General features: G+C 46.2%; 1 protein-coding gene across 3 annotated transcripts in view; it reads right to left on the bottom strand.

Moving 5' to 3' along the window:
• PRR5L (proline rich 5 like) overlaps window positions 1-26,767 on the bottom strand; it is a 203,795-nt gene that overhangs the window by 118,799 nt on the left and 58,229 nt on the right. Inside the window, exon 1 of one of the 3 annotated variants that reach the window (XM_055143269.1) lies at window positions 15,900-15,957. The exons of the other annotated variants lie outside the window; for them this stretch is intronic. The gene's annotated coding sequence lies outside the window, so the exon portion shown is untranslated. Of the gene's footprint in view, window positions 1-15,899; window positions 15,958-26,767 lie in introns of those variants that run through there. 3 annotated transcript variants of the gene reach the window in all.

The following is a 26,767-nucleotide window of genomic DNA, read 5'->3' as shown; positions in this document are numbered from 1 at the left end:
ACTCCCCCAGCTCAGCTAAAGCCTTGGCTATCTTGAAATTCTTAATATTGTCTCAACAGGGACCCTGCTTTTTCTGTTTGCAATGCAAATTGTGTAGCTGTTCTTAGTTGCTTAAGACGCTTTCATGGGTCTATGAACTCAAACTATTTTGATAGTAACAATAATACTGTTATATATCTTTTCCCTTTTTCTTTTTTTTTTAGGTTTGAGTCTTTGAATTACACCTGACAGTGTCAGGGCTTACTTCTGGCGCTATGCTCAGGAATCACTTCTGGCAGAGTGTCAGGGATAGGACAAAGCATGTTGACAGTGTTCAGGGCTAGCACCCTACCTGCTGTACTGTCTCTCCAGCCAATCTTTTCTATTCTTATGCTAACACACTGTATACACATGGAGTTTCCAGACGCTACCTGACTTTGGTCATACACCAGAAGCAGCTAAGAGAATCCAACTACCTCTTCTGAAGCAAGCACAAAAGGAGATATGCAGAAGTGAAAAAAAAAAGTCCCTTTTCTTTTTGTATTTGGGGAAATATAGACAGTATTTTGTTATCATGCAATGGTCCTTTAAATTTCTTTTTTTTTTTTTTTGCTTTTTGGGTCATACCCAGCTATGCTCAGGGGTTACTCCTGGCTTTGCACTCAGGAATTACTCCTGGCGGTGCTTGGGGTACCATATGGGATGCTGGGGATCGAACCTGGGTCGGCCACGTGCAAGGCAAACTCCCTACCCGCTGTGCTATTGCTCTGGACCCAGGTCCTTTAAATTTCTTAATGAATTTATAAATAAGTTTTTTTGGTTCAAGATTCTAATATTCTGTATCCTATAAATAGATACAATTTGCCAAAACAAAACTTTTAGGTGCCATCTGTATCTTTGTGATCGTAAAGAGGCACCCAATTCAAGGAGTTTGAGAGCCACTTTTCTGGAAGAATTTGCTATTTCTATCAGAGGAACAGGATCTTGGAGGGAATATCACCAAAGATATCTTGTGTTTGTTTATACATGTGTTAGTCAGAGAAACAGAACTCTTTCTCAGATATTTACAAATCTAAGGGGACCAAGAGTTTGAGTCCACAGTACTTGTTCAATTATGCACCAAACGAAAGTGTTGATTTCCACTCTCAAGTTTGTTTCTTTTTTTAAATTATTATTATTTTTTTGACGTTTTTGGGTCATACCCTGCAATGCACAGGGGTTACTCCTGGCTCATGCACTCAGGAATTACTCCTGTTGCTCAGGGGATCATATGAGATGCTGGGAATAGAACCCGGGTCAGCCGCGAGCAAGGGAAATGCCCTACCTATTGCTCCAGCCCCTCAACTTTGTTTCTTCTTACTGCTATCAGCCAGTCTTCTCTTGGGCCCAAATCCTTGAAACAGAACAGTTTGGAAGCCTGGCAAGGCAACCGATACCCTCTCCGTGGCCTCAGAGATCTGTGAGACTCATACCTTTATGACTAAGAATCCCTTTTTATGCACAACAGTTCAAATGATCCTTACGTGTATGGAACACCCATGGCTTGCTGCAATGTCCCCAAGCAGCTCTCTCTGATTCCTGCAGACTAAGCCCTTTACTGCCCCGCTGTCTCCAAAATTCGTATGAGGCTTCTGAAATTGTTGCTCAGCCCAAGACACAGAGGTAAGCTGTTGTGTGGTTTGGCTTTACTTCTCCAACTTGCTTTTCACTTTTCTTTGCCTCTGGCTAATAGCTATAAAGTTCACAGACTCAACTCTTTTCTTTTTCGTTATTTTCTATAATTCTGTTGATTCTGCATCCTCCTCCTCTTCATGGCTGTCATCACCATCACGGAAGACATTTCCCAAGAGTTCACTCTGTGCCAAGCCAACTCGGTCTCTAAGCGCTCGGTATGGATCTTCCTCTCAATTGTTCAGTTCTCTGCTTTATTTTTTAAAATTTTTTTAGTTTATTTTATTATTTAATTAATGAATCACCATGAGGGTACAGATACAAATTCACACATTTTCAAGCTTGTTTTTCCCTCATACAATGTTTGCAAAAAACATCCCTGCGCCAGAGCCCGTTCTCCACCACCAATAAACCTAGTATCCCTTCCACCCCCCCAATCCCATCTCCCCCCCACCCCACCCTTCCTCTGTGGCAGAACATTCCCTTTTGTTCTCTCTCTCCAATTGGGTGTTGTGGCTTGCAATAGGGGTATTGAGTGGCCATTGTGTTCAGTCTCTAGTCTACTTTCAGCACGAATCTCCCTTCCCACAGGCACTGGAGATAGGACAGTGGGTAGGATTGCACCGTGCCTGCTTTTTTACAAGCAAGAGCAGCCTGTATGGTCCCTCAGACCCCTTTAGGAGGGTTCCCTGGGCACAGAGCCAGGAGTAACTCCCAAGCACCGCCAGTCTAGTTCCCAGCAAACAAACAAGGATTGCACTTGCATGATTCTGTATTCTCTCCCTTTCAACTTCTAAAATCTACCTTTTCTTTCGCTTCCATTTGAGTGAACATCTCTTTTGCAAGTAGTATATTCAATACTCTCACTGCTTTCATAAACATAGAAAATAGCGAATTAAGTTCTAACCATAAAACAGTTAAAAACCAAGCAGCCACATACCTACAAGCTCTGGTTAAGAGACAAGCAGATGTCCTAAGTCAAAACAATGGCCCCAGCAACTTCCACTTCTCTGTGTTGGCCATTGATATGCCTTTTCCTAGATCACAACTTCATTCCTGACAGTGAATTAGCACAAGCTAAAAGACAATAGGAGAGGCTGTTACTTGTAAGTTTACTGTTTACTGGACCCCAGACACTGTGCTAGGAGCTTTGCATGCATTATCTTCTGGAATCATTGAAACAGTGATGATTTGTGCATGGTTATTGTCTTCAATCTATAGATAAGGATGCTAACATTAAGAAACTAATTGGCCCAAGTCATATTACACCAAGATCCAAACACAGATGAATGATTTCAATTCCTAGGCTGGCTTCTGAGGCCGTACATTCTCCTAGTTTTCCATCTACATCTGATTGTTGATGCCCGTTCTGGTTTCTCTCCCTTTCCTCATTCCTGGAGAAACTATCCTTCCTAGGGTTAACCATCCATTTTCACACCCTCCCTCTTCTTCATGGTTCCCTCTCACTCGCCCTGCCTCCTCAAAGCCTTCCACAGGTCCTGGCATAGGGGACATGAGCCATACTGATTAGCTGAATGAATGAACCAACCACTTTCTAAAGGTTGTTTGAGTTATTATTCAATTAGATTAATACATTAATCTAATTATCTATGAATTACATCATCTAATTATCTACTTATCTTTGAAGGATCTAAGAGCATCAGTCTTTAAGATGTTAGGGTTTGGGCCCATGCAACAATGAACCTCTTGGCAAGCTTATGACATAAGGCATCCCTCCCCAACTGGGGGTGATTGGGTACCCCCACTCCACCAGGAATATTTCACTGCCTCTAGGAACATTTTTGGTTCTCATGCTGGGAAGGAATGAGGATGCCAGTGAAATCTGGTGGTGAGGCTGTCACCTGACCATCTACAGGACCACCAACCACAGTGTAGCACCTTCTGGACCAGCACAACCATAGTGTTTAGTTTGGGAAACACGGACACCGGTTTGGTTCTTCCTTATACTGGTGTCCTTATACTGAGATACCTCCTTATACTTCCTTACACTGAGATGGGTCAGTGATGTAGGAGCCCTACTGATCTGAGTTTACCTACGTGCAGACACAATAACCCAGGGCTCACCTAGCTCTCTAACTTGAATGGAGGAAACAGGGGGCAACCGGGGATCCAGCGTGAGGATCCGGACTTCTCGCTTCTGGCCTAAGACTAGAGGTGACCTGGTTTTACCCCTTAGACAAATTGATGAGCTCATCTTGGCAACTACGAAGGGGTGAGTGTGTGAAGAGGCGATCCCTCTAGCTCTAACGTCCTCTACTTTAAGAATTTTTTTTTTTTGCTTTTTGGGTCACACCTGGCGATGCACAGGGGTTATTCCTGGCTCTGCACTCAGGAATTACTCCCGGTGGTGCTCAGGGGACCATATGGGATGCTGGGAATTGAACCCAGGTTGGCCTCATGCAAGGCAAACGCCCTACCCACTGAGCTATTGCTCCAGCCCCTACTTTAAGAAATTCTTAACTTGAACTCCTCCCCTTCATTTTGTATATACTCCCCAATCATAAACCAAGCTTGCTTTCTTCCTAAAAGCCTGTTGCAATTACCCCTTTGCATTTCCCTGCCACATCTTCTGCCCTACCATGGACACCTCCCATTATCCCCTCACTCACACCACCTGGATGACAGCACTAAGTCCTCCAGAGTTTCAGGGGCTTGACTGAGATTCTAGCAGCCCCTATTGTCTTCCCTAAGGCACGTTTTCCCTCCTCCTCCCCCAAGACCAACTGATGCTCAGAATCATCTTCGTGGAGGTTTCCCCCAAGTCAGCACAATTGTCTCATCTTTGCTCACACTATAAAAACTAGATGGAGTTTTTCTCCCAGACCTGGTTAGTTCCACACCCGTTTCTTGCAGCTTGGAGAGCAATGCTAACCTCTTGAGAGCTGGGAATCCTCCTAATGAGGATCAGCAGGCCAGCAGAACTCAGGTTTTAGAAAGACTAAATCCATCCACATATATGTGTGCTCACAAAGTATTGAAGCATTACATTAGTTAAGGGAGATTTAAGAATTTGGAGAGTGAGGCTTGTCACACGTGGCCAGTGAGGCTTGTCACACGTGGCCATGCTGAGGGCTCCTGGTTCTGTGCTCAGGATTCTGCCAGTTCTCAGTGACCATCTTTGGAGGGATAGAGCTGTGGTTGGCTGTGCGCAAGGCAAGCTCACAGGGGTCTATACTCTCTGGGAGTCTATACTATCTTTCTGGCTTTAAGGGTTTTAATGACAAAATATCTGCTATTGCCAGCAATCAGAATAATGTATTTTCCAAATTCACCATCTAAGGGATAGAAGAAGAAAGAAAGTGCAAAGGAAAAGCTGAGGGAAAGGAGAAAGAGGGAAAGGAGGAGTAAAGAAAAAGAAATATTTGTAAATCAAACCAAAATATATATGCAGGAGGCTGGAGCGATAGCACAGTGGGTAGGGCATTTGCCTTGCACACAGCTGACCCGGGTTCGATTCCCAGCATCTCATATGGTCCCCCAAGCACTGCCAGGGGTAATTCCTGAGTTCAGAGCCAGGAGTGATTTCTGTGCATCACCAGGTGTGACCCAAAAAGCAAATATATACATATATATGCATACACATATGCATATACATACATATTTTTTTACCTTCTTCAAAACTTTTACCCCCAAGGACAAAAAACATTCCTCTTACTTAGAATTTAAACTTTTCTAAAATGTCGCTTATGGTTGCGTATTTATTCCTTAACTTGAAATTCTTAAGGGGTTACCCATTTCCTAAGAAAGAAGGTTCAGGTGCTTGGCTTTGCCTTGGCCTGATCCAATAGGGCACCCTCCCTCCTTCCCTCGGGCCTCATGCACCCCACGGAGCATGAAGAAACCACAAAGCTAGAGATGCCCACATGCCAGATACTTCAGTGCTTCTTTCCTAGTTGATGCTCTAAGTGCTCTCTCTATGCCAGGAGTCATCCCTCAGTGCCTTCCAGGTCTGAGGTCGTTCAATCCCTTCAACAACTCCTCTGGTTTCATTTATCCCCATTTCACAGGTGAGGACACAGAGGCACAGAGATGTGAAGGAAGAAACGTAACATGACCCAGCGAGTAGGAAGCACAGCGGGTGTTTAACCCCTCAGTGTTCTGAATTAAGAAGTCTGCGCCTTTTCCCTCTTTACTGCAGGTAAGAGCACTTGCCTCTCCGTGTAACTGCATTAACCCCAGAAAAAAAAAATAAGTGAAGTTTTAAAACTGAGAGAGAACTCAATTTATCCTGGCAGCTCAGGGTCCTGAATGGGGTCAAGAGCTGAAAACAAACCCCTTTCCTTACCCTGCTCCTCGGGAGTCAGTGGGATGGCAAATGCCCACCATGAGCCCTAGGAAACCTGCCTCATCTTACCCCATTCAAGTCACTGATGGTCAGAATGCAGAGAGAGCTCGAGCTGGAAACAGCCCCCAACATTGTGAGGCTGATGCGAGTGGAGGTGAGGAGAGCAGGAGGCTGGAGGTGAGGACCAGATGGATGCCTGTCCTCTCTCCCGCTCCCTGCACGGGCTGTATGTACCTCAAAACCTTTTTTTTTCCTGGTTATTCAAAGGAAGAGGGGGACAGTGGTTAAGGCGCCTCTTAGACACCCACTTCGGTTTGACTCCTGGCACCACATGGCCCCTGAGCACCATCAGATGTGGTTCTGGAGGCCCCCAACACTGCCCGGGGTGGGCTAGGTAGTCCCTGGCTTTGCAGGGCTGGAGCAGCACCGCATAACTGAGCCCTGGCATCGAACTACTGACCAAATTGGCCAGGAATTCCCAGTCCTCCTGAGCTCTGCGTGGAAGAGACCCTCTTCCTTCTCCCCACAACAACAACAACAACAAAAATAAAGGAAACAGCATGCCTACACCTGGACCTGCTCAAATTCCGTTTGGGAGAGCAGGGCGCAAAAAACTACAAGCTATGTTTTTCTCTAGTTTGGGGGCCATTCCCCTCATGCTGCTTAAGGGACCATGTAGCTGGTTTCAGGGACCAAACTCAGGACCCCTGCATGCCATGTGTGTGCTCAGTCCAGAGCCATGACTTCCCTGGCCCTTGTGAGGAGCTTGTAAACAGTGCTAAGTCATACGTGTCTTGGCGGTGGTGCAGGAAGCACAGGCAAACTGCCTGTCCCTGCCCCCCACCTCCACCCCTCCTCACTCAGCATGGAGAAGAGATGGAGAACTGGGCAGGGGTCTCGTCATTCTCACTCGCTAAAAGAAAGGAAGGGGGAGGGGTACAGAATTCAAGATTGGAGAGAAAGCACGGGAGGTACCTGGTCTTCCTTCCCGTGAACAATCGGCCAGAGGGAAGTGGATTTCCTCCCCTTGGACTCAGCCCTTGGATTTCCTCCCCAGGAAACATGGGATTCCTCCTCCCAGCCTCTCTCTGGTCTGGGTTCAGTTCCAGGTGACTTATTTGCCTGTTCAGTAAATAGATGTTAAGTTGTGCACTCACACTGCTAGCCTTTTCATTCACTAGTTTATATTTACTATTCTGCTCTTCTTAAAATGAGATGACCTTCTATGTTCATCTCATTTTGTTTGGGGGGATCACACACAGTGATGATGAGAGAATACTCCCATCACAGTGCTCAGCCTGCTCCCAGCAGTGCTCATGGAACCATGTAGTGCCGGGGCTCAGACAGGTATCCCACAGGCAGAGCATGCAGCAAGCCCATGGGACTCTCTCAGGCCCTAGAAATAAGATTTAATGTTGTTAATAAAATTTTTGTTGTTGTTTATGGACCATACTTGGCCAAGTTCAGGGCTTTCTCCTGCCTCTGTGCTAAGGGGGCTTGAGGGGACCATGTGGGATGTTGGGGATTGAACCCAGTCAAGCATACGCAAGGCAAGTACCTGCTGCACGATCTCTCTAGCCTGAAATGACAGTTTTTTTGTTTTTTTTTGTTTTTTATTACGTTTATTTATTTATCTATTTTGCTTTTAAGGAATCACTCGTGATTTGTGAGGTACAGTTACAGACTTACAAACTTTTGTGCTTATGCTTCAGTCATACAATGATCGAGTACCCATCCCTCCACCAGTGCCCATTCTCCACCACCAATGGTCCCAGTATCCCTCCCACCACCCCCACCCCATCCCCCCCACCCCACCCCGCCTCTGTGGCAGGACATTCCCTTTTGCTCTCTTTCCTTTTGGGTGTTATGATTTGAAACAGTTTTTAAATCTCGAATTCATCAGAGAGGGGTACAAAAGGTACTTTACTCCAAAATTCCCCTACACTTACTGTTTGCTCATAATTTACTTGGCACTTAAACAACAGGAATGACCCTTCAATGAGCCTTCGGGTTGAGGGGAGGTGAATGGCTCCGTGGCAAATAACAGAGCCTGCAAGCAGGAGGTCATGAGTTCAAACCTCCATCAGGACCGTGTCCTAGAGGCTGTGGGATGTGCAAGTACTTGGGCCGAACACTCGACTACCCGTGAGTTCGTGGGAGCACCACAGCTATCCCTCGTGAGCACTACAGCCACAAAGTGCGCAAACAGCATCTCTAAGGGACTTGAGCCATGTGAGCACCGTGGCCAAGGGGCCGAGCACTGCAACTCAGAGCATACGCAGAAACCCCCAACATTGCAGCAAGAGGGGAAAATAACATCTTAGGTGGTGTTGAGCATCTTAGATGCTTCACTGACCCTCACTTCGAGTCAATAGAGGGCACGGCCCTGCTGATGGAGAGGCTGTGATGTGATTAATTAAATATTAGCTCTTCGTGGAAGCATCCAGCACCACCACCCACCGTGATCTCCTTCAGTTTAGCAGCCATTGCTAATGTCAAATGCATATCAATGAAGCGATTTTGCTAGACTAGACATAAGAGCAAGTGTCCGAAGGCTAACTCTCCAAGATTTCGCTTTCGGTTGTGGCTTTAACTCTGCCATGAAAAATCCTTTCCTTAGGGTGCAGGTATTAGGGCAGAGGCTGAGCTGAGCAAAGGGCAGGGTGGGGTTCAGGGAGGCCAGACTCGAGCCAGGTAGAAGGGGAGCAGGACTTGCGTATGCAATAAGGGGAGAAGGGGGCCCAGGATTTGGGTTCCACGTCACCTTCCCATTGCTTCCTGCATGGCTCTCTGCCACCTCGGATCCCTGGGGTCTTGTCTCTGTCACCTGCCTCATTAACTAGGGACAACTGGTAAATGAAATCTGCTTCCTAGAAGGAAAAGCAGAGCCTGAGAAAGCCAAGACCAAGTCATCACCGCCTGGTTTGTCGAAAAAGACTCTGGGGGCAGAAAGGGGCAAGGCGAGGGAGACAAGTTTGAGGGGGACAAATAGCCACGGAACACACTGAAAGGGAAGGTTTGGGAGTTGCTGCAGAAATAGCCACAACAGGATTAAAAACATGGACCACAAGTTACTCATATTGATCAAGCACTTTTCGTGGTTCTTCTCGTTGCCATTACAAGGTCAGGGGCTGCTCACTCAGGGCGGGGGTGGATGCTGACTGTGGGGTGACGGGATTCACACACTGGTGCTGGGGACTCCAAGGACCATGTCACTGCTTGGACCCTCAACTATGTGGGGTGGTGCTGGGGAATCGAACTGAAGTACTACAGTCAAGGGTAGGGTGTGGACAGAGGGTGTGCCTCTACGAAGTTATAAAGCCACAAATGGTATATTTAAGATTTGGGACTGTCACAGGTAGTGGAACCATGTGAAGGGCGCACACAAAGTTCTTTGAATACAGTCGGTCATAATGCCGTGGCTGGAAGGCAAGAGCTATCCCACTAAGCCGTCTTCATGTCCTATGTAAGCCCTGATTTCATTTTTATTTTATACTTTTCATTACTTTCACGTTTTTAAATATTAATTTTATATTTTGCTGATATCGTATAGCCTAATTCTTATAGTGACATCTTATAGCCTAGTTCTCCCTCTCAGAGAACCTGGCAAGCTACCGAAAGTTTCCTGCCTACATGGGAGAGCCTGGCAAACTGCCCCGTGGTGTATTCATATGCCAAACCAGTAACAATGATGGGTCTCATTCCCCTGACCCTGAAAGAGCCTCCAAGGCAGCACCATTGAGAAGGACAAGTAAACAGAGACTTCTAAAACTCTCAGGGCTAGGACGAATGGAGACGTTACTTGAGACCGCTCAAGAAAATCGACAATCAATGGGATGATGATGATGATGATGATGATGATGATGATGATGATGATGATTTTACTGAATCTCCATGAGATAGAGCATTACAGAGCTGTTCATGACTGGGTTTCAGTCATACAATGTTCCAACACCCATCCTTTTGCCAATGCAATTTCCCAGCACCAATGTTCCCAGATTCCCTCCACCCCCCATTCCCCATCAAACCATCCATCCCCCCTTTCGCATTTATTTAATCTTCAGTGCCAGCCACTGGGGAAAGTGCTAAGCCTGTGATCACTCAGGCAGCACATCTGCCCCCTGGCAGAGAGGATGGTGTCACCTCCTTTCTCCAGAGCCACTATCCAGGCACTGCTCTCATCATAGCCTTCCTGTTTTCATGATATGTGAGCATCATTTCAAATTCTACCTGTTATTTTGCGTGACTGAGAAGATTATTTGGGAGTTCTAGGAACTCTCAAAAATTTTTTTCGGTATGAATTCCTGAAAATTTGTTTTTTTGTATATATATCATAGGGCTGGAGTGATAGCACAGTAGGTAGGGCATTTGCCTTGCACACGGCTGACCCGGGTTCTATTCCTCCATCCCTCTCAGAGAGCCTGGCAAGCTACCGAGAGAGTATTCCACCCGCACTGCAGAGCCTGGCAAGCTACCCGTGGCGTATTCAATATGCCAAAAACAGTAACAACAAGTCTCACAATGGAGACATTACTGATGCTTGCTTGAGCAAATCCATGAACAACGGTACGACAGTGACAGTGACATCTTTTCATAGACAAGCTCTACTTTCGGACAGTAGGGCAAGCCTGTGTTTTAGTAAGGCTCTAAAAGATCTTGCATGCTCTCTTGCTCTTTCTCTTTCTCTCTCTCTCTCTCTCTCTCTCTCTCTCTCTCTCTCTCTCTCTCTCTCTCTCTCTCTGACACACACAAACACCCACACACACGAGTGCCCACCCTCCTCAGTGGTTCGGGGAAGCATCTCTCCTCATGCTGGTGGGCAGATGTCATGTTCCCGGTGCCGCTCTCTCAGACTCAGCAGGCTCTGCTCCCCTGCAGACGCTTCCATCCTCTTTGCGTTCCGGCCACCATCTTCTGCAATAGTCAAGTGTGACTCTCAGCCAGCCCAGCACTCCAGACTCACAGCAGAGCTCGGGATGTGACCTGACTGAGGTCGAGAGCTCTGGGACTGTCCCTTTGCTTATCGTGAAATCATGCTTTCATTGTCGGTGCCTCTAACTGAGCTGGATTCTTAGCAATGGGTGGTTTTTCTGAAACTCGTAGTCAACAGAAACCAACAAAGCCCAAACTTCCCCCACTCTTCGAGCAAGGCACTCTGGGGCAGTTGAGAACTTCCAGTGATTAATGAGATCATTCTAGGAATCCAGAAAAGAAATTTCAAAAGTAGTGCTTATGTTAGTAGCTCAAACCAAACAAAACAGAAACAAATAAAGAAAAAGTGAGTCATCTCCTTGCTCCAAATTCCACTCTCTTTCCTCCCCAAAGTCACTGATATTAACAGCTTGAGGCCGGTCTTGACAAAAATATACATAATGTACATGTATATCACATATACTCTATGCCAAAACTTCTTAAACTTTTTCTCCTTGTGAGCACTTTTTTGCTCAAGAAATTTTTACGAAGCCTTAAGCATATAGAAATAGAAAATGGAAATATAAACCAAGCACTTACTGATAATAAATCGTAAAGAAATTTCTTTTAAAGGACTCCCACTGTCCGTCTCTAGGGTCACTCACAGTTTAAGGAAGTAGACTCGACACCAGGTGTAAGCAAACAATGCCCTGGACACTAACTGACCTGCTATCTGCTTGTGCTAATAAAGTTTTATTGGAACATAGCCATGCTGACTTACTTAGTATTCTTTGTCCTGCAGTGGCAGAACTTTATATATTTATTATTTGGTACTTAAAAAAAAAAGTTTTGTTCTCCCTGCTTTACACACCCCATTCCAATCCGGTTTTCCACTTAAGAAAATATTACAGACACCCATTATGCGCCACAACTAGATCCAACAGCCTTTTTGAAAATCCGCCTAACATTTCTTAATACGCACGAGCCACAATGTGTTATTTGGTTTCACTTTTGCGATATCATGATGTAATGAGAAAATTTGTATTGTAACTTCTGGTTCCTGGCACAGATTTCCTGAAAGTCTTGGAATACTCCGCGTAATGAGGACAAGAAGCATGTCCTCCTTCTCAGACTAAGCCTCTCCAACCATGCAGGACTTTGGATTAGTAAAAACGACTCTTGCTGGGCTCCTGGAGAGCTGCAGATGAGGGCCTGAGGGGCCGGTTGCCAGAGGGACCAACCAGGGCATTCACTGGAGATCAGAACTTTCAGCTCCAAATTTCAGGGAGGGGAGAGGGTCTGGCCACTGAATTCAGTCACAGCAGCCTGTCATCTAGTCTGTCATGCCTGTGGGCTGGAACCTAAGTAAAGGGGCTTCCGAGAGCTTCTGAGTTGGTAAGCATCATTTGGGCGGGTCGGCACCCCCAAATTCAACAGGAAAAGAGCATCCTGCATTCAGGACCCTCCCACCCATTTCCCTGGGTACCTCTGCCTCTGGCCGGTTCATGAGTCCTTTATAATGTCCTTCCAACAATGTGCAGGCTGTAACTCACTAATTAGCATGCTCGGGGCTTCCCTGGGTTCTGCGAGCCATTACAGAAAATTATCACACCTGAAAAGGGGTAGTGGGAACGGCGGATTGGTAAGAAATCAGACAGCAACTGTGGGTGAGCTGGGCATCCACGCTTGCAGCTGGTACGTTGCGGCAGTCTTCTGGAATGGGACCCTTTCCCTGTAAGAGTAGGCGCTAACTCGAGACAATCAGAGCCAGGATGGAATTCAGTGGGAAAGCAGAAGACTGGTAAACTGCTTGTTTGAGGTCAGACATAAAATATGGATTTAGCGGGGGGGGCGGAGAGAGAGAGAGAGAGAGGAGAGAGAGAGGAGAGAGGGGAGAGAGGAGAGAGAGAGGAGAGAGAGGAGAAAGAGAGGAGAGAGAGAGAGAGAGAGAGAGAGAGAGAGAGAGAGAGAGAGAGAGAGAGAGAGAGAGAGAGAGAGAGATCAGATTCATGATCTCCTTGATGGCCCCTCAGATGCTATCAAATTCCACCAGGACTGTGCTGAAATGAACCCTTCTGAGAAACTGAATGTAGCAAAGAGCTCCACGGGGCTCAAACCTGCAGCCCCAACAGCCTAAGAGGCTCTGTGGTGGGGGAGGAGAAACCCTCAGAAGTCCTCCCTGAGAGGCCACCTGGATGAGCCCGGGGCTGCTCCATTTTGCTGACCCCTTAGCTGAGCTCCTGTCTCTGTGTCCCAGGCCCACTCACCTCCCACCTGGGCTGGAGGCTGGGGCTCCTGCACCTCCAGCTAGGCAGGGGGTGAGGGGGGAGGGTTGCGCATCTGCAGCCAGTGGTACCTTTGGAACAGGGTGGGAGAGGGTTCCTCTGACCCTAGAGTTATAACAGATCACTGTCCCTTATTCCCAAAAGGTACAGATCTCTGCACTTATTTGGGGGTCCCACCTGGCAGTGCTCAGGGCTTACTCCTGGCTCAGCACTCAGGGATCACTCCTGGAGGGGCTCGGGGGGACCATATGGGACGTCAGGGATTCCAACCTTGGGTTAGCCACAGGCAAGGGGAATCCCTTACCAGCTGTACTCTCTGTATCTCTGTCTCTGTCTCTATCTGTCTGTCTCTGTTTGTCTCTCTGTTTCTCTGTCTCTGTCTCTGTCTGTCTCTCTGTCTGTCTCTGCCTCTCTCTCTCTCTGTCTTTCTCTCTGTGTGTCTCTCTCTGTGTGTCTCTTGTCTGTCTCTCTGTCTCTCTGTCTCTCTCTGTGTGTCTCTTGTCTGTCTCTCTGTCTCTCTGTCTCTCCTGCAAGGCACAGGTCTTTCTCTCCTGGAACAACCTGTCTGCTTGTTGCCCTTTCTGCGTACTGCATCCGTTCAGGGTCTGTACACAGCACCCGTGACATGCAGTCTCCGGCCACTCTGCTTCAGGACCCCTCAATCCCATCCTCCTAAGGCTGGCCTCTCCCTGTGATTAGGAGACACAGCTGATTTCTTTAGGGTTCGTGGACACTCTCCCCCCCACACCCACGCAGTGGCTGGCCTTGCTCCATCTGTTTCAAAGGTCTTCCTCAGGCTGGCCGTCACGTGCCTCCTCCTCACCCTCCCACCCCCCCCTCCTCCCACCAGCTGTCCTGTTGGGGAAGATAAACTCACTTCCCAGCGCCTGGCACAGAATGCCACCGCCCGCCCCCCACTCCCCCCAACACGCCACTCTTCCTGAGCTTGCTCCCACCCTGACCCGAGCACAGGATGGAAAAACCCTTTTCTCTCTCTCCTTTGCCATCTGGATCAGTCTTCCGGAACATTCCTGAAAGCTGTAAATCTTCCAAAGAACTGAATTTTCCTCTCTGACCCTTGCCTGTAAATGTGATGACTCTGGTGTTGCTAAATATTAACAAAGGAAGTTTGACACCACTTCCCCCACCCCCCTCCCATAAGTACATAATAAGCGACAAAAAACCCCCCCACCAACCTACAGATTTAATAACCAAGGAGTTTCAGTGGTACTTGTTGGTGCTGCCCCCTACCAGTTAGAAAAAGTAGTGCCAGATAAGCCTCCAAGTCAGTCCCTTAGTAAAAGTGCTCCTAGTTTATCACACTGTATCACTGTCACTGTCATCCTGTTGCTCATTGATTTGCTCCAGCGGGCGCCAGTAAGTCTCCATTGTGAGACGTGTTACTGTTTTTGGCATATCAAATACGCCATGGGTAGCTTGCCAGGCTCTGTCGTGTAGGCGAGATACTCTCGGTAGCTTGCCAGGTTCTCCGAGAGGGGCGAAAGAATCGAACCCAGGTCCGCCGCGTGCACGGCAAACGCCCTGTCGCTGTGCTATTGCTCCAGCACTCATAGTTTATATTGATTTTTAATCTTTGTCTCTGAAAGTAATACTGCTTTTCTGTTGTTGTTGTTGTTGTTGTTGTTGTTGTTGTTGTTGTTGTTATTTCAAAGGCATAATATACCTGGCATATTTTTTTTCTTTTTTGGTTTTCCCGGAGGTGCTCAGGGGTTACTCCTGGCTGTACACTCAGGAGTTATTCCTGGCAGGCTTGGGGGACCATATGGGATACTGGAGATCAAACCCAGGTTGGTCCATTTCAAGACAAGCACCCTACCAGCTGTACTATCTCTTCAACCCCACCTGGTCTATTTTGATCCCCCATCATTTGTATCACTTGTCATCCCGTTGATCTTCAATTTGCTCGAGTGGACGCCAGTAACGTCTCCATTTGTCCCTGTCCCGTGCTAGTGCAGCCCACTAATATTTGCTTGCTCCAGGAACAGGAATAGCCTCAAATCGTTCATTCAGGGGTTTGACAAAGAAATCTGACCATCTAGTTGGTGGGCGGTCACGTGGGCTTCTGACGTCCAGTGGAATCCAGCCGGTAACAGCTCTAGTCCAGCGGTCGTCTCTGAATCGCATTACATGACCGGCCCATCTGATTTTTGACGCCTTGGCAAACAAGACAGCGTCCCTGATTCTTGACCGTCGACGGAGGTCAGAACTCCGGATTCCTTCTCTCACTTGAGTGAGATGTGATATTCCCAGCATAGCTCTTTCGATTCCTCTTTGGGATACCCGAATAGCATTCTCATCCTGTTTGTGTAGGGCCCAGGTCTCCGAGGCATATGTTAGTGCAGGAAGAATGATGGAATTGAAAAGATGTGCCTGGAGTTGGAGGTTCTTCATTCTCTTAACCACTTATTCGACGCTCTTGAAGGCGTTCCACACTGCTTTCTTCCTCCTGCGCATATTATCCTCCTGCCCCATATTATCCATTAAATGTTCTTGCCCTTTGGTCCAGAAACTTCTTTTCCTGGAATCAGCTCTGAAGACATAGTGAGAAATAGAAACTGAAGATTATGACCAGAGATGGTTATCTCTTTACTGATGGTGTTAGAAAGCAGCCAAAAGAAAGTTAAAAGTCTGGTGACAGGTGGTCTGGCATAGCCATAGGATGCAATGTTACGTTCATCTTATAAATGTTTTTCAGAGGACAGGGAATAAGGGGTTAAGGCCCTTACCTTGCACGTGGCAGATTCCAGTCCAGTTTCCTGACTTACCGGGTCCCTGAGCACCACTGGGAGTGTGACCCCAAACACAAGTCTGGCAGTAGCCTCTGAATGCTAGCAGGCATAGCCCCTAAACACTTCAAAAAGTAATCAAATTTAAAATGTCATTAGTGGGTGTCCTCTAGCAAAAGGATCTGCCTTTTGAACCTACGCCCAAAAACCCAAATCCTTTTTCTTTTGTTCTGTCACTTTTCCTTATTTTATCACACTAAAACAATGGTTTCTCAGAGCTCAGGCAGAGTATAATACCTGGTCCTTCTGTTTTCTTTCTGATCTTTGGGCTGCGTCCTATGGTGCTCTACACTCAGGAGTCATTCCTGGGGGCGATTGGGGGTCCATGAGGGATGCTGAGGATTGAATCTAGGCTGGTCAAGTGCAACACAAGCATCCTGCCCACTGTACTATCTCCCTTTGGGGGGGGTGCTCACTTCTCTCTGTGAGGCCCTCATGTACAAGCAGATGGACCCTCTCTTCCTGTTGGACCTTGATGCGGTTTATTGCACAGGTGCCAGTCACTGTACCTAGAAGGACAGAGGGAATTTTCCCTCCCAGGACTCTCAGTATGGCGAACTTTTATTAAGGAGCAAGAATAATGTCCTTCCTATTTTCGGTCCTTGAAGCGTAATTTTTTTTTCTTTTTCACACAATTTCTAACTAACTGCTTGCAGGAGGAGTTTCCAGGCTGCTAGCCCATTTCAGAGGTAGGATTATAGAAGCTTATAGAAGTTCTCCCGTTAGTTAAAAAAAATTTAAAAGACCATTAATTTATTTTTTAAAGTTTTTTAAAATTGATTGAGGTAGTGTGATTTACCATACTTTTAATGATGGTTTCCCGCGTATGTGATTCCAGCACCATATCCACCTCCCTCCAAAAGGACCCCAATGCCTCACACTTCCAATGCCCCTCTAACTCAGCTGTATGGATTTCAGTTTTTCCATTGTGTTGCCTATGATTTTTTTTTAAATCCATTTAGAAGCCAAGAATTGAATTCTTATATGCTTCCCCACAAGGGCAGCTGTACCAATAATCAACATTTTGGCCAATCTACCTTAAACCACTCACTGAGAGTAATAAAGAACCCCTTTGAGCAGCCATTAAGCCTATCAGATGCAACTATTTTCACCAATAAAATCCCATGTCTGACATTTAGCTTGCTAATTGGCAAAACAGTTGGTGTTTCTCAGTAGCAAAGATAAGCAGCACTTAACGTGGGCCTTTTAGGGAGTGAGACTTTTCCGATAAAATTCCAGCGAACCCCCCTCCCCTACCCCCGACCAGATGCCTGAGAATGGGAGCTGACCTACAGGTTGCACCTAATAATCCATTTAGATACCAACCACAGGGTCTATTACTGAAGTGTTTCCAAGGGAATGGCACATACAGATGCCTGTAGAAGACCGAAGAATCCCCTGCTCCATGTAAGCACTCAACAATTAGGTGATTGTTCAACCTGGTGCAAAAAGTCTAGTAAATGTAGCACGGTAGCACTGTCTTCCCATTGTTCATCTATTTGTTCGAGCGGGCACCAGTAATGTCTCCATTGTGAGACTTGTTACTGTTTTTGGCATATCGAATATGCCACAGGTAGCTTGTCAGGCTCTGCCGTGCAGGCGGGATACTCTCGGTAGTTGCCGGACTCTCTGAGAGGGACAGAGAAATCGAACCAGGGTTGGCCGCGTGCAAGGCAAACTCCCTACCCACTGTGCTATTGCTCCAGTCCACTGGTAAATGTATATTCTGAATATTGCATTTCTCACATGTGCTCCCTTAAAGATTTTGAGCTCAAACTTCCTTCCTCCCTCCCTCCCTCTTCTCTTCTGTCTCTCTCTGTCTGTGTCTGTCTCTCTTCCGTCTCTCTCTGTCTGTGTCTGTCTCTCTGATGTCTCTCTCCCATTCCTTACTGAAGTGTGGCCATGATTAATGAGGGGAAGATCAGACAGAAGGCATGTCCAGCGAGAAGAGATTGATGTGAGTCAAGGCTGCCCAGGGTCCCTGGGCCCAGAGGTGACCCCATGCCCCACCCCGTCCAGGTCAGGGCTCACTGTGCCTCAGGAATGCCGTGAAGGGGCCTCCGTTGGTATTCTGAGAGCTCTCCATTCAGGGCGGTTTTATCAGAGAAATGAAACCCCGAAGAATTCAGCTCAGATAACAGGATCAGTTAACTAACATTCTTCTCATTCTACAAACAGCCAGCTGGGATGGGGCGGGGTGCTGCTGGCGGCCCTAGGCTGGCCCGGGAGTTCCTAAACTGGTGCTGTGTTTCTCTCGCAGTGGGGTGTTGTAAGAAGATCCCCTTTTGTTCAGGGGTGCTTCTCCTTCATTCTGTCCCTCTCGCATTGTCCTTCTAGCTCAGTGTTACTGAACAGCACCCAGCCACAAGAAAATGCCAGGAATGAAAGCAGAAGCTCAGGTGGGAGGCCTTCCCGGAGGGAGCTAGAAGCTATGTGCCAGCTGCGGGGGGGTCTCCCCAGAAAGGGCCCCTTCAATGGTCGGAATCAACCACAAACAAGTGTGGGGCGGAGGTTAGGTAAGATAGAGAAGGGAACGGTATGACAGTAATAGCTGGGAATGATCATGCTGGACTCTTGTCTGAAGGTTAAAAGTAGGTAAGAAATATTCCTTATAACCTTTCAGTGGGCTGGAGCGATAGCACAGCGGGTAGGGTGTTTGCCTTGCACACAGCGACCTGGGTTCGATTCCTCTGTCCCTCTCCAAGAGCCCAGCAAGCTACCAAGAGTATCCCGCTCGAGTGGCAGAACCTGATGTATTCGATATGCCAAAAACAGTAACAACAAGTCTCACAATGGAGACATTACTGGTGCCCGCTTGAGCAAATTGATGAACAATGAGACGATAGTGCTACAGTGCTGCAACCTTTCACTATCTGTATTGCAAACCACAATGCCCAAAAGGGAGAGAGAGAGAGAGAGAGAGAGAGAGAGAGACAGACAGACAGACAGACAGACAGACAGACAGACAGACAGACAGAGAGAGACAGGGAGACAGAGAGACAGAGAGAGAGAAGTAAAGTGCCTGCCATAGAGGCAGGCTGGGGTGGATGGGGGTGATGGGAGGGAAACTGGGGGCACTGGTGCCGGGAAATGGGCACTGGTGGAGGGATGATGGGTGCTGGAACACTGTAGGACTGAAACCTGACTATGAGCAGCTTTGTAAGGGTCTATCTCAACGTGATTCAATTTTAAAAAAAAAGAAAAAAGAAAAGAAAGGGCCCCTTCATGGAGCAGCAGGGCGTCTCAGCTCTCTCCACCTGCCTTCCCTTGAGTTGGCAGTTTCTCTCCCAATGTTTGCCTTCATCAAAGCATCCATGAACCCTTGCTTTCTCTGCAGGCCCCAGCAGAGACAGGCCCATGGACATGGGATCACAGAGGAGACTGCACAGCAGAGAAACCAGCCCCGGAGAAATTTGGAGCTGGATCTGAAAATGAAAAGACAGCAAACTCTTCAGGGCAGAGGATGCTGAGAACAAGGAGAATGCGTCCCTTACATTATCCTTCCTCCCAAAGCCTGTTCAATGGAAGGTAACATGCAAGCTGAACGCTTCCTCAGAAATCTTTCTTTAGATTTAAGAGTTCATCGCAGGGGGCCAAGGAGACAGCTCTTAGGGCTGGAGCATTTGCTTGGCATGTGGGAGCCCCAGGTTAGAACCCTGGCACTGTGCGATTCCCTGAGTACCTCCAGAAGCGGCCTCCAAGCACCATAGGATGTCACCTTCCCCCATCCCCACAAATTTAACTAACTGAAAATACATTGATGTGTGTTTCAGAGGACCAGCTCACAAGGGAATTTGTTGACTGCCCTGGTCCAACCTGCTTCTGCTTCTTCTAAAAATATCCTTATTGGTTCTCCTCCACAGCAAATTCTCTCTATCTCTCTCTCTTCCTTCCTTCCTTCCTTCCTTCCTTCCTTCCTTCCTTCCTTCCTTCCTTCCTTCCTTCCTTCCTTCCTTCCTTCCTTCCTTCCTTCCTTCCTTCCTTCCTTCCTTCTTCCTTCCCTCTCTCCCTCCCTCCCTCCCTTCTTTCTTCTTTCTTTCTTTCTTTCTTTCTTTCTTTCTTTCTTTCTTTCTTTCTTTCTTTCTTTCTTTCTTTCTTTCTTTCTTTCTTTCTTTCTTTCTTTCTTTCTTTCTTTCTTTCTTTCTTTCTTCCTTCCTTCCTTCCTTCTTCCTTCCCTCTCTCCCTCCCCTCCCTCCCTCCCTCCCTCCCTCCCTCCCTTCTTTCCTTCCTTCCTTCCTTCCTTCCTTCCTTCCTTCCTTCCTTCCTTCCTTCCTTCCTTCCTTCCTTCCTTCCTTCCTTCCTTCCTTCCTTCCTTCTTCTTTCTTTCTTTCTTTCTTTCTTTCTTTCTTTCTTTCTTTCTTTCTTTCTTTCTTTCTTTCTTTCTTTCTTTCTTTCTTTCTTTCTTTCTTTCTTTCTTTCTTTCTTTCTTTCTTTCTTTCTTCAAGGGTGGTACACACCCAGTGGATTTACTCTTGGCTCTGCACTCAGGGATCACTACTAACCATGCTCAAAAAACATATGTGATGCCCGGGATTGAACCCAGTTGGTTACATAAAATGTAAGTGTGTTGACCTCTGTTCTAACTCTCCAATCCTCTAGCTCCCTTCTTTTGAGGGAATAAGAGCTGCTGGATTCCATCCTGACACTATCCCGTACCAGTCTATGACCTTGAACAAGTAACTTCACCTCACACTGCCTCAATTTTACATAAAAAAATAAGAATCTCATTACTGTTTAAAAGAGAAATATAATATAACATTTATTAAAGGCTGATATAGTGCCTGGCACATAGTAATTACTCAAGAAATGTTATTATAAATATAAAAGATAACCAAGTCAGTACTTACTGCTCAGCGAAGCAACTAAAATCTACTTAGGAACACTGAAGACTCATTGGGTGGAGAGATAGAACAGAAGGTAAGGCACTTGCCTTGCATGTGGCTCACCCTAGGCTGATCTCCAGCACCATATATGGACCCTTAGACATGGCCAGAGACAAACTTCCCCAGCACAGAGCTAGGAATAGCCCCTAAGCACTGCCAGGCACCGCCCAAACCCTCCACCCCAATTAATAAACAAGTATAAGGCTATTCCACTCTGAAGGTTGTCAATCTCATCTGATCTTGGGAGCCAAATAATAAATAAAATCAACCTTACTCCAAAGGAAATAATAGAATTTTGAGGAGAAGTATCCTGTGTTACTACTAAATCCCCAACATAGTGCACAGAGTCAAATCTGTGATCAAGGTATAGTTATTGAGTCATTGAATAAGAAGATCCTGACCTTAAGAAATCTAGAAGAGAGGTTGGAGCCATAGCACAGCGGGTAGGGCATTTGCCTTGCACGCGGCCAACCCAGGTTTGATTCCCAGCATCCCATATGGTCCCCCGAGCACTGCCAGGAGTAATTCCTGAGTGTATGAGCCAGGAGTAACCCCTGTGCAACGCCAGGTGTGACCCAGAAAGCAAAAAAAAAAATCTAGAATAAGGGGAGGCGTGAGGAGTGTGGGACAAGACCTAAATGTGCAAAAAAGAAAAATAGCAATGAGATATTCTCACAGTTCAAGTCACTGAAGGAAGAACAGAGCTGGACGGAATCCGAGTGTCAGAATGGATCACATGCTGGGAGAGATCAGCTTCAGAGGAAACATCTCAGGTTTAAGCAGTCAGGGAAAGTCTCCGGAAAACCAAGGTGTGGCTTGGATATGAAGCCAAAAGGCATTCCAAGAGGGTGGGGGAAAGGCAGTGATAGAGACAAAAGTCCTAGGGTGTTTCAGGTACAGTGAACAAACATGTGAATAGAAGAGTTGGTAGGGGAAGAAAATCTGGAAAGCTTAGTTGAAACTTGCTTGAAAAAAAAAAGCTTATTATGCCACACTAAGGTAGAGATGACAAGATTTCTGCTCTTCTTCATTAGTAAGAAAATTATTGATATGTGCACAACAAACTACATTTCAGAGTCTTCCTGGTAGCTGGAGGCAGCCATATGTGATATGCTAAGTTGTGATGTGACTTTAAGGGAAAGTGTCAGATGCAAACTCTGGAATGTAGATACAATGGTTGGAGCTTTGGCAACCATTTTTAGATCATGAGGCTAAAGACTGATGTAGAAGGAAGGGAGAGACCAAGCTTCCTACTGACTCTCCTAGTCTGAGATATTCTATCTCTGGATGGTTACACAAGGAAAAATCGACTGCACTATTTCAACCACTAGTATTTTAACATGTAGCCAAACCTAATCATAAATGATACAGAAACCAAAGACTCTAGCCTGAGGAAGCAGACAGGCATGGGAGGTTTTTAAATAGGTGACTAGCAGGATGAAGGTAACAGGGACTGGGTACAAAACCAGACAATCTAGCAGTAACTATGCATTGGGAACCTGAGGAGGGATAACTCAGAGACAGGGGGTGCAGAGAGTTTAGTGCAGGAATGTAGGCAAGATGCGTGAACCAGATATCATTCTGGATTTTCCAGCTCATCCTCATCTACAAGGAGCTATATCATGTAGTGATGGAGGCTGAGCAATCTCAAGATAAACAGTTGACAAAGTGGAGGCCAAGGAAAGTAGGACATCTGGTATATAGGGATCAGTCTGAGATGAGTCCAAAAGTCTGAAAAGACCAATGTCCCAGATGGAAAATGGCTATCAGAGTGCATTCTCTCTTACTTAGCCCTTTTGGTTCTATTTTAACCTTCAGTGCATCCAGCTCACATGTGGAGCGGAAAGGGAATTGTAATCTATTTGATTCAGTCTTCCTGTCCAACTAATCTCATCTAGAAAGTGCTCTGTGGTTACCCACAGAATGTTTGACTAAGTATGTGGATACCTGTAGCCTGATCAAATGGACACATACAATTCACCATTGCAATCTGCAAGTGCTAAAACTGGTTTGGAGGTTTCTAAGAATTGGGGTAAAAAATCGAAATGAGGGCCAAAGAAATTGTACAACTAGTAAGTAAGGCACTTGCCTTGCACTTGGACAACCCAAGATCTATCCCTGTCACCATATGGTCTTCCAAGTCCCTCCAGGAGTGATCCCTGAGTGCAGAGCCAGGAGTAAGCCCAGAGCATTGCAGAGTGTGGCCCCTAAACTTAAAACAAAAATTAATTAAATTAAAACAATTATTTTAAAGATCAGAATGACACACCCTTTTAAATTGTTCTAACTAACATTGCCAGGCTTGGTGGACTTGGGCTAGACTCAAGAACATCAAATAATTCAGCATGCTCTTGAAGAGGAGTAATCCTGACTTAGAGTGCCTAGATTCAAGTACTTTCAGGTGGAAACTTCAATTGCCAGCCGACTCCCTTGGCCGACTTATTGAACACCTCGGTGCCATGGTTTCTTCCTCAGCTCTATGACAATAGAAATGACAGTTTACATACTGTTACCATAAACATTAAACATTAAACATAAATTAGCCACTGATTTATTTACAAAGGATCATTTATATTGCCTCTGTTCCATGCCCCCCTGCTATGCTAAGCTCTGGGAAAACAAAGGAATGGTCAAAACCATTAAGGATGCCTTTGTCGGGCTCCTCCGCTCCTGAACAGCCATGATCCCAGAGGCACACAAGCCAATTTTGGAACCCAGCGGCTGCTGGCAGATGTCCCTCTGGGCTTAATTACTAAAATACCAGAAATCCAAAACCATGCGGCCGCTGTTGCGTATGAAGACATCATATGCTCTTCATTGTCAGCAACAGAAAATACATTATCAAATGATGCCTTTCAGCAGGTCTGATTGTTGGGGGGAAATTCCAAATAATAATAGTGGGTTTTCTGTCAAAACATTGAATGTAATCAAAGCAATGAGAGAGTAAAGTGAAAATCATCTGCCACACAAGCAGGGTAGGGGGTGGGAGAGGAGGATACTGGGGTTCTTGGTGGTGGAACATGTGCACTGGTGAAGGGATGGGTGTTTGTTTATTGTATGACTGAGACTTAAACCTGAAAGTTTTGTAACTGTTCCCAAAGTGATTCAATTTTTAAAAATAATAATTTATTATTATTATTATTATTATTATTATTATTATTATTATTAAGAGAGTCTCTTGCCCACACACCTGGCTGTCTTCCCCAGGGCCCCTTGAAGGGGATAGGCTAAAGTTTCCCTCCCCACCCTGAGCAGAGCTCCCAGCAGCTGAAGACCACCGGAACCTAGCCACAGCCATGCTCAAGGCCCCTCTCCACATGTTTGAACAGGCCTCATGCATGAAGGTACCGGCAGAGGAACCCAGGTGTGTCTAATCCCATCAACGGCCAACATCCAGAGACTTAAAAGCAAGCTCCCAGAAGTCCACGATATATTGTAGCCTACTTCTCCCTCTGGGAGAAAGTGGCAAGCTTCTGAGAGTTTCCTGCCCACATGGGACAGCCTTGCAAGCTTCCCATGGTGTATTCATATGCTAAATCCAGTAACAAGCTGGATCTCATTCCCCTGACCCTGAAAGAGCCTCCAGTGTGACATCCTTGGGAGGGCCGAGTCGAGAGAGACTTCTAAGATCTCAGGGAAAGGACAAATGGAGAGGTTACTGAGCCCGCTTGAGAAATCGATGATTAATGAGATTTCGTGATTGTGACCATGAATAATAATAAAAAAAGAAAACTTAAAAAAAAATGCTGTTGTCAGGCCTTAGCAATGGCGCAATGGGTAGGGTACATGCCTTGCACAGGGCTGGCCGAGATTCTATTCCCAGCATCTTATATGGCCCAAGCACTCCAGGAGTAATTCCTGAGTGCAGAACCAGGAGTAGTAACCCCTGAACATTACTGAGTACGGCTCAAAAACAAACAATAATGCGGTTGTCTAGTGAGGTGTGTGTGTGTGGGGGGGTGTGTGATGAGAGTCATGAGAGGAAGCATGGGAACTCGGGTGGAGGGAAGTTGACATTTGTGGTGGGTTTGGTGTTGGGATATTATATGCCTAAGACTCAACTATCAATAACTTTGAAAATAATGGTTCTTTAATTAAATAAAAAACTAAAAACATTAGATCTCACTTTCTGTTTTTAAATTTTTTTCTTACGTATTGCGGTATGCTGACTTCTTTCCTTCTTCTAGGGAACCTGTTAGGTATGGTTATAGAGTTTTTATTGCATCTATTTAATTGTATGAATTTTTCATTTGCAAATAACATATTAAGACAATGATATAGGAATTATTTATTCAATTGTGCTGTGAAAGAGGCAAATAGAAATGATCAATGCAGTTGCAAAAACAGAGAAAGCCATGCAGTTGTCTAGCTAGTGAAGGAGAAAGAGAATACGCAACAGAGGAAAGGGAAGTCATTTCTGCAGGAACAATTGCTACCAGGCATGGAGAATGTGGTGCATGGCCTGAGAAGCAGATAACTCAACACTCCACAGGCTGAGCCCTCTTTGCAGGTGGGAGGCTTGGGTGCAATCCCTGGCAACGGTTGGTCACTTGACACTGCCAGGAGCAACACCTGAGCACAGTGCCAGAAGTAGCCCCAAGGAGAAAAGGAAAAGAAAAGTAACATGATACATGCTGTACAGGATGGGGGCAGGCATAAGGTTTCTTTTTTTTAAATTTCTATTTTTTAAAAATATTTTTTAATGAATCACTGTGAGATACAGTTACAGGCTTACAAACTTTTTGTTTGTTTGTTTGGTTTTTGCTTTTTGGGTCACACCCAACAATGCACAGGGGTCACTCCTGGCTCATGCACTCAGGAATCACCCCTGGCGGTGCTCAGGGGACCATATGGGATGCTGGGATTTGAACCCAGGTCGGCCGCGTGCAAGGCAAACGCCCTACCCGCTGTGCTATCACTCCAGCCCCCAGACTTACAAACTTTTGTGATTACATTTCAGTCATACAATGATCGAACACCCACCAGTGCACTTTTTCCATCACCAATGTTCCCAGTATCCCTCCTGCTACCCCCACCCCCCAACCCCCCACCCCTATCTCTGTGGCAGGCATATTCCCTTTCTCTCTCTCTCTCTCTCTCTCTCTCTCTCTCTCTCTCTCTCTCTCTCTCTCTCTCTCTCTCTCTCTCTCTCCTTTTGGGTGTTATGGTTTGCAATACAGGTACTAAGTGGCCATCATGTTTGGTCCATAGTCTACTTTCAGCACACATCTCCCATCCTGAGCGAGCCCTCCAAGCATCATTCACTTTTACTTTTTTTTTTGCTTTTTGAGTCACACCTGGCAATGCTCAGGGGTTACTCCTGGCTCTGCACTCAGGAAGCACCCCTGGCCATATGGGATGCTGGGAATTGAACCTGGGTCAGCTGCGTGCAAGGCAAACGCCCTACGCACTGTGCTATTGCTCCAGCCCCCAAGCATCACTCACTTAGTGGTCCCTTCTCTATCGTAGCTGCCTCTTCCCTCAGCATGTAAGGCCGGCTTCCAAGCCGTGGAGCAATTCTCCTGGCCCTTATCTCTATTAGCCTTGGGCGTTAGTCTCGCATTCTGTTACTTTATATCCCACAAATAAGTGCACAAATAATATATCCCACAAATTCTATGTCTGTCCCTCTCTCTCTGACTCATTTCAGTTAGCATGATACAAGGCATAAGGTTTCTATGGCGCTCTTTGTAGTGCTGGGGAAGGAACCCAGCGACTCAGCCACGGGAGGCATTGCTCATTCTTTTAAGTAGTTGTATCTTGACAACATACGTAGAAAGGCATTTTTATGTTCCTATGGATGATAACAACTTCTAATCATTTAACAGACATTTCTTGCATGCACACTGGGCATTATCATAGACACTGAGAAGACCCAGCAGAGAGCAAAACATAAAAATCCCTCACCTGCAGAAACCAGGCTTA

This window comes from Sorex araneus, chromosome 6, assembly GCF_027595985.1.
Source record: "Sorex araneus isolate mSorAra2 chromosome 6, mSorAra2.pri, whole genome shotgun sequence".
In the NCBI taxonomy this organism is placed as follows: Eukaryota; Metazoa; Chordata; class Mammalia; order Eulipotyphla; family Soricidae; genus Sorex; species Sorex araneus.
Note: the sequence above shows the minus strand (reverse complement) of the source record. Positions and strands in the feature narration are given on the sequence as shown.